Source organism: Pteropus alecto, unplaced genomic scaffold (genome assembly GCF_000325575.1).
Source record: "Pteropus alecto unplaced genomic scaffold, ASM32557v1 scaffold97, whole genome shotgun sequence".
NCBI lineage: Eukaryota > Metazoa > Chordata > Mammalia > Chiroptera > Pteropodidae > Pteropus > Pteropus alecto.
Window position 1 is genome coordinate 553975 of NW_006439713.1, and position 11831 is coordinate 565805.

The window sequence follows — 11831 nt, forward strand, 5'->3', positions numbered from 1 at the left end:
CCCCGAGTGCCGGGCCACCCACCTGTCTCTTGATGGCCTCTCTGCAGAGTGACCAGGGCTACGGCCCCTCCGCTCGCTGGCATCAGCTATAAAAAGCAGGCAGGACGGTCTCTCGGCAGGGCAAGTTTTCACTGAGCGTTTTATGGGGGCAATTATGTGACAAAGGGAGCTCAGGGCTTATTTCAAGCGCAAAACACACACGGTGTTCTCTTGGTCAGAAGAGGAAACGGCAGAGTTTGTCCCTTTGCTGCCTGGCACGCAAAACTGGGCGAGGGGTGGGTTTTACAAGGCCCAGGTCCCGGGCTGAGTATAACCTGCCTCGCTTCCTGTTTCCCAACCGGCCCAGTGCCGGACACCTCACAGGAAGGTGTGGGTGCCCGCAGGCCTGTCCCTCCCAGCAAGCCCATGCTCTCGGGCAGGGACCCCCTCCTGGCTCTGGGGGGCCGTCAGTTCACGCCCTAAAATCCTGAGGCTTAGACCTGACTTCATGAGATCTGTGCTGACTCCACGCCTAACCCTCCACCAAGACCAAAATCCCACTCATCCAGCTCGGCAACGGGGCTCGAAGGCCGGAAAGGTTCATCTGCTCCGATCTCGTGTCCCCATTTCTAGGAAATCATCGCGTATGTACACAGAGGCGGCCGTCACAGTATTGCTTCACGTAGGGGACAGTAAATAAACGATGGCGTATCTGTACTGCGGAATCGCATTCTGCCATTAGAAGTAAGACCTTGGAAAATGGTCACGTCTACGAGTGGGCTGAAAACAGTAAGCCGGTGTGGTCCTACTGTTGAAAACATTGGGAAGATAGATACACTGCAGTATAATAAGAGTACTTATTTTTTGGTTGTAAGATCGTATGAAAATTTTACTTTCTGATATTTGCTTCTCTATATCGTATACATTCCTATAGTGAATATGTTAATTTCATTAAAGAATTCTTCGATCTAAATGAACTCCCTGAGACCTCGACCCTTCACCTGCCCAAAGAAAGTGTGGGCCAGATGGCCCAAGGCTCCCCCTGGCTTTCGCATTCCGACTCGATGAGAAGAAGAGAAAAACGCCATCTTGTCATCTCTCTTGAAAGTGCACAAGTGAAAACATCAGCCAAGAGCCTCTGACGGAGCCACGTGCCGATCCGAGGGCCTGACACACCTAGCGGGGAAGAAAGACGGGGGCTCTGGTGCCGAGCAGCACCGGTGAGGAGGCTTCGCGGGCCTCCTCGGTGGATCGGCAGGATTTTAGATCACTCGTCCCGAATCTTCCACGATGGCATGCATCACACAGCTTTCGAGAGTGAATGAGCTCAAAGTCTTGAGATAAATAAGGCCATCAAGCCATCGACGTTTATGGATTGAGGACCTAACACCGGAACACATAGCGCCTACGAGGCTGTGCCCTCGCCCACGAAGAAAACCTCGACTGATTTAGAAGAACCGAAGCCGTCGAGAGTACGTTTTCCGACCATACGAGAATCGAACGCGTAATCAATAACAGAAACATAGCAGCCGAATGGCCAAACACTTGGAAATCAAACAGCACGCTTGTGAGTAATCCATGGATCAAAGAGGAAGTCTCGAGAGAAATTTAAAAAGACATTACACTGAGTGAAAATGAAAAATACAACACATCAGAATTTAGCCGGGGGTATTTATAGCGCTGGACGCTTATATTAGGAGAGAGGAACCATCTCAGCTCGATAATCTGCGAACTCGGGGAAAGAAGAGCCACACGGGCCCACGACAGAAGCGGGAGGGAGGAAATGACGAGACAGACAGCGGACGGCCGGTGTGGAGAGCGGAGCCAGAAACAGCCGGCTCCTTGAAACCGTAAATAAACCCGTGACGAGACCGGCGCGCACACACGGAGGGAAGACACGATCGCCAGCACCGGGAGTGAGGGTGGGACGCGGCGACGGCCCTCCCAGCCGCGCGAGGCCGCGACGAAGCACTACCCACGGCTCTGTGCACGGGAGCTTGGCGTCTCAGGCGAAAATGGGCAGATTCTTAGGAAAGCACAGACGACCACATCCGTTCAAGAGGAAATCGGTAACCTGAACCAACGTTGAGGAAACTGAGTTTCTAATTTAGAAAAAGAAGCTTCCAGGTGCCGATGGTCTCACTGGAGAATCCCACCAAACATCTAAAGAGGAATGAACGTGATTCTAAATAATGTCTGCCTGAAAATAGGAGAGGAGGGACACGTCCTGATTCATTTTATGAAGGGAGTATTAACTCGATACCAAATGCAGAAAAAGATAACGACAAAAAACTACAGACCGATAGCCCTCATGAACACGGATGCGAAGTCCTTAACTAAATACTGGCAAATAGAATTCGGCAATACATATAAAAAAATTATACATCGAGATCAAGGGGGGTTACTAGGCTCATTCAATATTCAAAAATCAATCGATGTGATCTACGATATTAACAGGCCACAGGAAAAAAAATCGTATGAGCTTATCGATTAATTCATAAAAGGCACTTGAAAAAATTCAATAGCAGTTCATGACAAAACTCTCGGAACAGGAACAGAGGGGAATGTCTTCGTGCTGATAAAGTACACCTGGAAGAAACCCACAGGTAACACTGCATCTCACGGTGAAGGACCGAAGGCTTCGTGGCGGAGACTGACGGAGCCGGGGTCGGCTCTCACTGCTCGCGCTCGGCATAGAGCCGGAAGCTCTAGCCAGGGCAGCCAGGCAGGAAAAGGAAGTAAAAGGCATGAGGATTGGAAAGGAAGAAATACGACTGTTTCTGTTTGCCGATGACATAATTGTCTACGTAGAGAATTCCAAGGGATCCACAAAATCCCCTGAGACTAGTAAGCGAGCTCATCAAGGTCACAAGGTACAAGATAAACATACGCAATGGACTATATTTACAATATAGCAATAATCATGGAGACGCCGAAATTAAAATCACAATGCCATTTACAAAACACCTAGAAAAACTTAGGTGTAAATATAAGAAAGCACATGCTCAGGTGGTACTCTGAAAACCACAAAACATGATGAAAGACATCAAGAAGATTTAAGTAAAAGGTGAGACCTTCCAAGTTTATGGTTTGGAAAACTCAACATTGTAAAGATATCAATTCTCTCCAAATCGATATACAGATTTAGCACAATTCCTATCAAAACCCCAGCAGGATTTTTTTTTTTTTTGGTAGAAATAGACAAGATTTTCTAACATTTATATGAAAATGCAAAGAAACTAGAATAGCTAACTACTTTTGAAAAGGAAGGGAAGCTGGGAGGAATCGGTCACTCTGACTTCGGGACCTACTGCGTGTATGGCCGCAGTGATGGGGACCGGACGATGCTGGCAGACACGGGGATCAAGGCGACCGAGCAGAGACCCCGGACGCACACCCGCACGAGCGAGCCCACGCCGAAGGCACTTCCGTGGGGAGAATCTTTCCACGAGCGGAGCTGAAGCAGCTGACCACTCGCAGCGGAAAGGTGAGCCTTGACCTAAACCTCACCGCCGACCTTAAAGTTAACGCAAAATGGACCACGGATTAAATTGTAAAACTATGGCACTTTTAGAAAAAAATAGGAGAAAATCTTCAGGGCCCCGGACGAGGCAGGGAATTCCTGGATTTGTCACCGAGAAACACAACCCCTAAAAGGAAGATTGATACACGTCATGAAAATCGAAACCTTTGCTCCGAGGAAGGTCATGCTAAAGGGATTAAAAAACCAGCTCCGGTTTTGGAGGAAATGTGTGCAGACCGCGTATCTGACAAAGACTTGCTGCAGAATGTGAAGACAACCGTCAAAACTCAACAGTACAAACGACACGACCCAGTGTGAGAACGAGCAAGCCGTGCCGGCAGGTGTTTTACCGGAGACGACACACGGACGGAGCAAAGGGTGTGAAAAGATACTGCGCATCATCAGCCGGAAGGAAACGTGAACGAAAGCCGCAGTGAGATGTCACCGCATGTGTATCAAACGGGCCGGAATTAAAGACGGCGACGACCCCAGATGCTGCTGGAGACAGAGAAACCGGGCCGCTCACGTCGGAGTGTGAAGTGGCACAGCCACGCTGGGCAACGCTTTGCAGCTCTTTTCGCACAAAAACCTGTGCGTGCCGTTGACAGCACTTTTATCTGCAACGGCCCCAAACTGGAAAATTATTATTATTAACCAGACCCCAGATTTATTTGGATTTTCCACTAACGTCCTTTTTCTGTTCCGGGACGGGTTAGTGGCTTCTGTAACTACCGTCGCGACTGAACTCGAGCGGAGCAGTGAAACCTCACGTTCGCACAAAAACCTGTGCGTGCCATTGACAGCACTTTTATCTGCAACGGCCCCAAACTGGCGACGACCCAGGCGCCCTTCCGTGGGTGACCAGCTACGCAAACGGTGGTCAGGCCCCTGGGTCGTGACTCAGCAACGAGAGGGACTGACGTGACGGCCATGCGGTGAGGACCCGGGTGGACTTCCAGAGGACACTGCCCCGTGGACGAGGCCGGCCCGAGTTACCCACGGTGCGCCTGGCCTCACGGAACGCCCTCGAAATGGCAGAACCACAGGACGGAGGCCCGAGGTGGTCGGGGGCGGTTAAGGCGGGGCGGGGTGGAGGAGAGGGGGCGAGGCCGTGAGACGCAGCGTGAGGGACCCTGTGGGGACCGAGCCTGCTGTGTCTGGACCGCATCCGGGTCCTGACGTCGCACCGTCCTGTTCAAAGATGTCACCACCGTGGAGAAACCGCTCGAGGCCACATGGGCTCGCTCCGCATTTTCCCTTATAACTGAGTGTGAGTCTGCGATTACTTTAAAATGAGAAGTTTAGCAAAACGTTTTATAGAGCGGGTAGAAGGCATAGTCGAGGCAGAGTCCCCGTGGACTTCGGGGTGGGGGGGCCCTGAGTGCTGCGGCTGTCAACGCCTCACTGCGGCTTCTGGCCCAGGCGTGAGGAGCTTTCTGTCACCTCGCTTCATGCCTCTCTCTTCTGCCACCTGCCCGCTCAGGCCACAGGGCACACGTCCGAACTCCGGCCCCGTAACAGCTACACCGCAGCCTCGGCCCCGCCGGCTTTCCCGCGATCTCAGGAAGGGCCCGGCGCACAGCCCCGCTCCCGCCACTGCTGATCCACAGACGGAAGCCGAGGGGCGGCCAGCCAAAGTCCACGGCAGCCCACATTCTCCAGAGGAAGCTGTTTCACAGGAACAGCTGGCATGTTATCTAAAGCGTCCCCGAGCCCGGGCCTGTAGTGGGCTGTCAGGGCGCTGCTCCAAGCCCACCATGGGGTCTTAGGCAAAAGACTCAGCACCCCCGCCCCCAGTGACCACTGCTAACGACAGTGGTTTCGGGGGGCTCAGCATAGCCTCTTGGAGTCTGGGCTGCTGTTCACCTGCTCCCACCCGGACTGGCCTCAGTTAGCTGGTCCGGGGTGCTTGTCGGGCTGGCCTCTCGGGCGACAGGCACCGACGGGTGAATGCTGGGGCTGGCGAACATCTCACGTCTGGTTCAGCTGCAGGGCGACCGCAGAGGCCGGGTCTGGTTTTAGGATGCTGACAGCTGTCTGCACGCGAGCAGCCTCAGGACCTGGCCCTGGAGCAGAACCACGGGCCGGGGCGGCCTCACTTCTGGGGATGACCGTGGACTTGACCCCGGGCAGGCTGAGCTCGTGGGATCGCGGGGTGCAGGGCGTACCCCGCCCCCACTGTATTCCCCTGCCTGCTCTCTCTCTAACGAGCCCGATGGCCAGAGGCCGTGGCCCGACTCCGCCCTGGGCTCCTGAGGACAGTTCGAGGAACCTGCCTCGGCCACGCCCACCCCTTCCGGGAATTGTTCGCTTGTTTCAGAGAATCTCGAGTCTCCTGCACAGAGGGACACGAGCATCTGGTTTCACCGGCCCACAGGACAGCACGGCCTGCCCTCCCTGCTCTGAAATGGCCCGATGGGGTGCGCGCGCTCGGCTGGCCGCCGTGGCCTCTGCACCATGCTTCCGTGCTCCGCACGCCCGGGCTGCCTGCCTTTCTCCCCCGGGGCGGGGGGCCGGGAACTGAGTCCAGTAATACGCGGGCCCCCAACCTGGGCACCGAGGGACGGAGGCACAGAGGGCAGCGCTGGCGTTTGGACCCCCTGCTCTCGACTCCCCAGCGGTGCCATGGACAACACCCAGTGGGCAGGCATGAGGCGCCTCGGGGCTCCCCATCGGTCCCCATCTCTTGATGCGTGGGCGGCTGTGGCACAGGACCACTGCTGTGTGTCCACGCCGTGGGCACGATGCGCCGAGCCGTGTTTCCCGTGATCGGCCTCACTGAGGTGACAGGGTGGGACGCCAAGTGTCCCGCCAGAAACACGGCCGAACAGACACCTTCCTAAAGCCTTAACGCCCACTGCCACCCAGGGGTGCCTAGCTGCGCGTGGGGGAATAACCCACAGTGCGCGGCCCCGAAGAGACACGCCCCCCGCAGACTGGGAGCGCGTTCATTTCCGCTCTTGTCCGGGGCTCTGCCTGGGAAGGGCCGGGAGGGGGACGCCCCGTCCGACTCCCCCTCCACTCCTTCTTGGGGCGTCACCACCTCTAGTCCGGGGAAGTAAGAGGGGAGAACTCACCTGTCCCCCTTTCGCTCCCCCGGCTCCTCCGGCCGGTCGAGGCCATTCTAGCCCAGGGCACGGTCGTCGGCAGTTCGCTGTTTATGAATGTCATAAACCAGGTGTGCAGAATGAGGAGGTTCCTTATAACCTGGGGGCATGATAAGGCTCCGCGCTGCCCCGTGACCTCTTAAAGGCCCAGCGTCCCTTCCGCCGTCAGTCTTGAGAACTCGCTCATGTCTACCGGTGGCCGAAGGGACGAGGGCGGATGCCCCTGATGACTCGTGGTGTGGCTTCGACGAGATGCTGCTAGCCCTTCAGAGGCAACTGAGCAAGCCAAGTAGACCGAGGACCTCGGAGAGCACATCTGGAGTTCTGGGGGGTCCCGCACGGTCTGGGCTGAGCCGTGTGTGGGTTTGCCGTGCCGCAGGGCTGGGCACTGGACGGAGTTCTCCCTTTAGTCCGGAGAGGGGCGTGGCGTGCTCTGTGTAGTTCGGATGTCTGCGTACAGTCCTCTCCTGCTCGGGTTTAGTTTGCAAGCAGAAAAAATGCCCGGACGGGGAGCGGCCTCTGGGACGGCCGGCGATGCAATTTTCCTTCCCTGCTTTACAGATCGCAGTGGCCGTCACAGTGTTTACTGGGCTCTTATTACGATCCGGGCACTGCTCTAAGTTGTCTGCGTACTTTGGTCGTTTGTCTCAAAAACCGGAGTGGCTGTGTGAGCCGGACAGGAGGCCAAGTCCTTTCCCCACTTAGGGCTGCGAAGACGGGGGACGGTTCTCTGCACGCAGCCCTGCTCCCGCAGACTCCGCCTGGCCCGCGGCCACCTTCCCACGGAGAAGGACGGGGACGTGACGTTCTCTCGAGAACGGCCTCAGACGAAGCCGAGTTTGAGGCTGTACATGCTGGTGGGGCTTTGTGCACGCTGTGACAACCCGGCTGTGTCACCGGGGTCAGGGACCCCGCGGGGACAGTTTAACGATGGTGAGGACAAAGGGGCCCGCTCTGGCTCCCCGTGTCCGGGTCCTCATGGGGTGTCCAGTGACCCCGTAAGACAAGTTTCAGGAAGAATTCTGCCAGGATAAACGTTAATCTAATAAACAAGTTAATTGTGAAAATGGCAGGACTTTTGCAAGAGTCTATGACAGGCCGAGCCTGTTCTGCAGACCAGACGCCTCACTGCATCTGTGGCCCTGACGCGCTCACTGCACACGGCTGTAGAGGCTGTCGCCGGACACATCAGAAAATAACACCCTCGATGACACAGATGGTGACGTCAGCATTTACGCCGGGATTATGAGCACATCCAGGGACGGAGGGCAACAGGGCTAGTGAACGGGAAACGGATTGGGGGAGGCGCAAGAGAGAAACCTGTGAACAGAGTCAGGTGACAACCGTGGACTGAGCGATACATCTGAAGCAAGAAAGTTCAGGGAGGCGCTGAGAGCAGCTCGGCATCAGCGGAGGGGGGGGGGACACGAGGACAGACCCCTAGAGAGCTCGCGAGCTGAAGGGCAGGGAGAACAAGCCACTGAAAACGTCACAGAGCCCGTCCCGCGAGGGGTGACAGCGAAGTCTCTCACGCACGCGTGACGGGGTCCCCGAAGGGGCGGTCAGAGAGGACGGTCCGCAAGAAAGCACTTCAAGAAATGATAGCGGGAAATTTTACAGTTTTGGTGAAAACACAAATTTATGGACCCTGGAAGCTCCGCGAAGACCAGGCAGAATCAATAAAGGGAAGACCAGGGCTACACACGGCGGAGTCTGACTGTGGGAATGCGCGCGCGAAGGGACAGAGTCTGACTGCGGGAATGCACGCGCTTATCTTTAAGCTTCTTTTCATAGCTACACGACGCAAAGGGACAGAGTCTGACTGCGGGAATGCGCGCGCGAAGGGACAGAGTCTGACTGCGGGAATGCACGCGCGAAGGGACAGAGTCTGACTGCGGGAACGCGCGCGCGAAGGGACAGAGTCGGACTGCGGGAATGCGCGCGCGAAGGGGAAGCACCTCGGGGACAGCCAAAGGGAAAAGGGAGAAGGAACGGCCATAAAGGAAAGCTGACTTCTCACCGGAGACGAGGCAGGCCGCAAAAAAATGAACCAACACCTACACGCGTCTGTCAAAAAACGAAACTGTGGATGCAGAATTCTATAAGCTAAAAAGCCATCTTCCAACAGGAAGGCACGACACGGACGTGCTCAGATCAGCAAACGCCGAGGGATCGGTCACCGGCAGTCCTGCGCGGTGAGAAACGTTAAAAGAAGCAAGAAACGTTAAAAGAAGCAAGAAATTCTGAGAGAGAGAACACACGTCAGAAGCCGGGATCTATGGGAAGGAGTAAAAAAATACCACCCCAAATGGCAAACGTGTAGGTGACTCAAAAAAAAAATTATCTTTAAGCTTCTTTTCATAGTTTCTACAAAAGACCACTGGCTGTTTAAAGCAAGGATCACGATGTTGCGTTACGGAGTTTATGATACCCGTGGGCTGTCTCGGTCCAGCGGGCCCACGGTCCTGGAGGCTGGAAGTCCGAGGTCCAGGCGCCTGCAGACTCGGTGTCTCGTGAGCGCCACTTCCTGGTTCACGGCCGGCCGGCCGCTCGCTGTGTCCTCACGTGCGGGAGGGTGAAGGAGCTCTGGAGTCTCTTTCGTAAGGACACGGATCCCATTTCTGAGCGTAGCGTCCGCCCTCACGACCTAATCACCTTCCGAAGCCCCCTCAATGCCGTCACAGCGGGCGTGAGGAGCTCGGCACGTGCATTTGGGAGGACGCAAACATTCGCTCTACAGCGTAGGTGTAACTCACATGCTGTGCCAGTTGTGTGTGGGGGGCTGAGTGACATGACTCTGCCACCAAGTCCTGACTTTAACTTGAAGTGCTACACTGTTAATTCTAAATAGACTAAAAGGTTAAGGATGATTTGAAAACGAGCAGAAGACCTGAAAAGACCCGCTCCATGAAAGCAGACAGACAGGTGGCAAACAAGCTGCGGCCACTCTGGAAGGCAGTGTGGCGGTTTCTGATGACAGTACCCACGCTCGACCCAGCCATCACGGTCCTTGGAAGTCACTCGACGGCTGCAAACTTACTTCCGCACAAAACCCCCACACGACGTTTACAGCAGCTCCATTCGTATTTGCCAAAACTCCGAAGCAGCCGACGTGTCCCCCGGTAGGTGATGGACAAGCCGAGGTCCATCCAGACAGTGGAATGTCATTCAACACGGAAAAAGAACTGAGCCATGAAGCCATGGAAGGGAGCAGGGAACTTAAACGCACGTTACGAAGCGGAAGAAGCCAGCCTGAGAAGGCTCCGTCCTGTCTGATTCCAACTACACGACATTCTGGAAAAGGCAAAACTTCAGAGACGGTGATGAGACCAGCGGTGCAGGGGGCAGGGCGGAGGGCGGGCTGAGTGGTGCAGCGCAGAGGAGTCAGGGCAGTGAAGCTACTCCGAGTGACATCACGGTGGTGGATACTTGTCATCAGGGATCTACTCCGAGTGACGTCACGGTGGTGGATACTTGTCATCAGGGATCTACTCCGAGTGACATCACGGTGGTGGATACTTGTCATCAGGGATCTACTCCGAGTGACATCACGGTGGTGGATACTTGTCATCATGTATCTACCAAAACCCACAGAATGTGCAACACAGAGTGAGCCCCAATGTAACTGTGGACCTTGGCTGACAGCCACGTGCGGCGGGTGATTCTAACGCAGGACGGTGGTGGTGGGCGGGGCTGGGCGGGGGAGCGGGGACCTAGTGAGTGGCATCTGCCTGGGCTTTGTAGTCACTTTTGCTGTGTAACAAAAACTGCTCTAAAATTAAAGTCTATAATTTAAAAAAGTTAAGGACGCAGCACGTAACACCTAGAACGACCAAGTGAAAACAAAAATAAAAAGTATAGCTAAAGGGCCAATAGAAGGAATAAAATGGAATATAAACATTTATCCAGCTAACCCAAGAGAAGGCAGAACTGAAGGAACAGGAAACAAACCGAGATCTATGGAAAACAGGTAGCAACGGGGTCCACCTGACTTCGACTCTATCGATAAATACGTCGCATGTGACATAAGAAGACACGATACCGACTTCACATAGAATCTTCCAGAAAACAGAGAAGAAAGCAGACCTCCCACATGCTTTCCACGCCACCTTAACCCCAGCACCGAAACGACAGACACCACCGCAGCGAACAGCTACAGACCAATAATCCACCTGAACACAGACGCAACGCCCTGCACGTACTACTAGGAAACCAAATCCAGCGACACGTAGAAAGACAGCACAGCTCACGTCAGGGTGGATCCTGCGCACCTTCGTCAAACTCATTCCCGAGTGTTTTCCGAGGGATCCTTTCTGGAAATGCAAGTGGGGCTCTCCCAGGAAAGCAAAGTCGTTTTAACATTTAAAAATCAGTCAATTCGTTATCTTAACAGAATAAAGGAAGAGCATCCTATGACCATTTCAGCAGATGCAGAAAGAACATGTGACAAAATCCATCACCTATTTATGATGAAAACTGTGAGAAAACTGGGAATAAAAGCAAACTCCTGAATCCATCTCAATCGATGCAGAAAAATCATCCGATACCATTTAACAAAGAATTTTGTCCCAGAACATTGGACAAAAAACATTTATCGAACTGGGAGGTCGCTCTCAACTTGACGGGGGCAGCTGCAGAGACGCGGTGGCCTGCGTGACACTTCGTGGTGGCAGCGCCCCCAGGATGACGCGAGGTCCCCGTCCCCGTTCACACAATCGTTATCGGAGGTTCGACTAGCACAGCGAGCCACGCAAAACAGATACAAACCCGAAAGGACTGGAATGTGGGAAGCGACACTGTCTTTACCACCGAAGACGTGACTGTCTCTACGGAACATTCTAGGGATCCGAAGAACAAGTACCGGAACTAACGGCCGAACGTCAGAAGAGTCCATGTCACCGTCCAAAAACCTGCTGTATTTTTATCAACTAGCAGTAGAGAAAGGGAAAATTAAATGAAGACCCCGTTTACAATCACACCAGAACACAGAAAATTTAGCAAAAGGAATGCAGGACCTTCATCCTGAAGGCCGCGGAGCTTGCCGAGTTGGGGGGTGTGCTCCGTTCGTGGACGGGGAGACGCCACACTGTGACGACGTCGCGGTCCCCATATTAAGTAAGGTAACGTATCGCGTGCCGTCCCGAGCAACGTCGCTTTAGAACCGAGAATCGACTTGTCAATTTAAAGACCTCGAGAAACTGGCTCTTTGTTCTAAAATTTGT

The 11831-nt window shown here is 54.3% G+C and overlaps 1 protein-coding gene across 2 annotated transcripts in view; it reads right to left on the reverse strand.

Annotated features, from left to right (window-relative positions):
• The window catches only part of PDE9A (phosphodiesterase 9A), a 49055-nt gene that overhangs the window by 27609 nt on the left and 9615 nt on the right, over nt 1–11831 (reverse strand). The window lies entirely within an intron of this gene.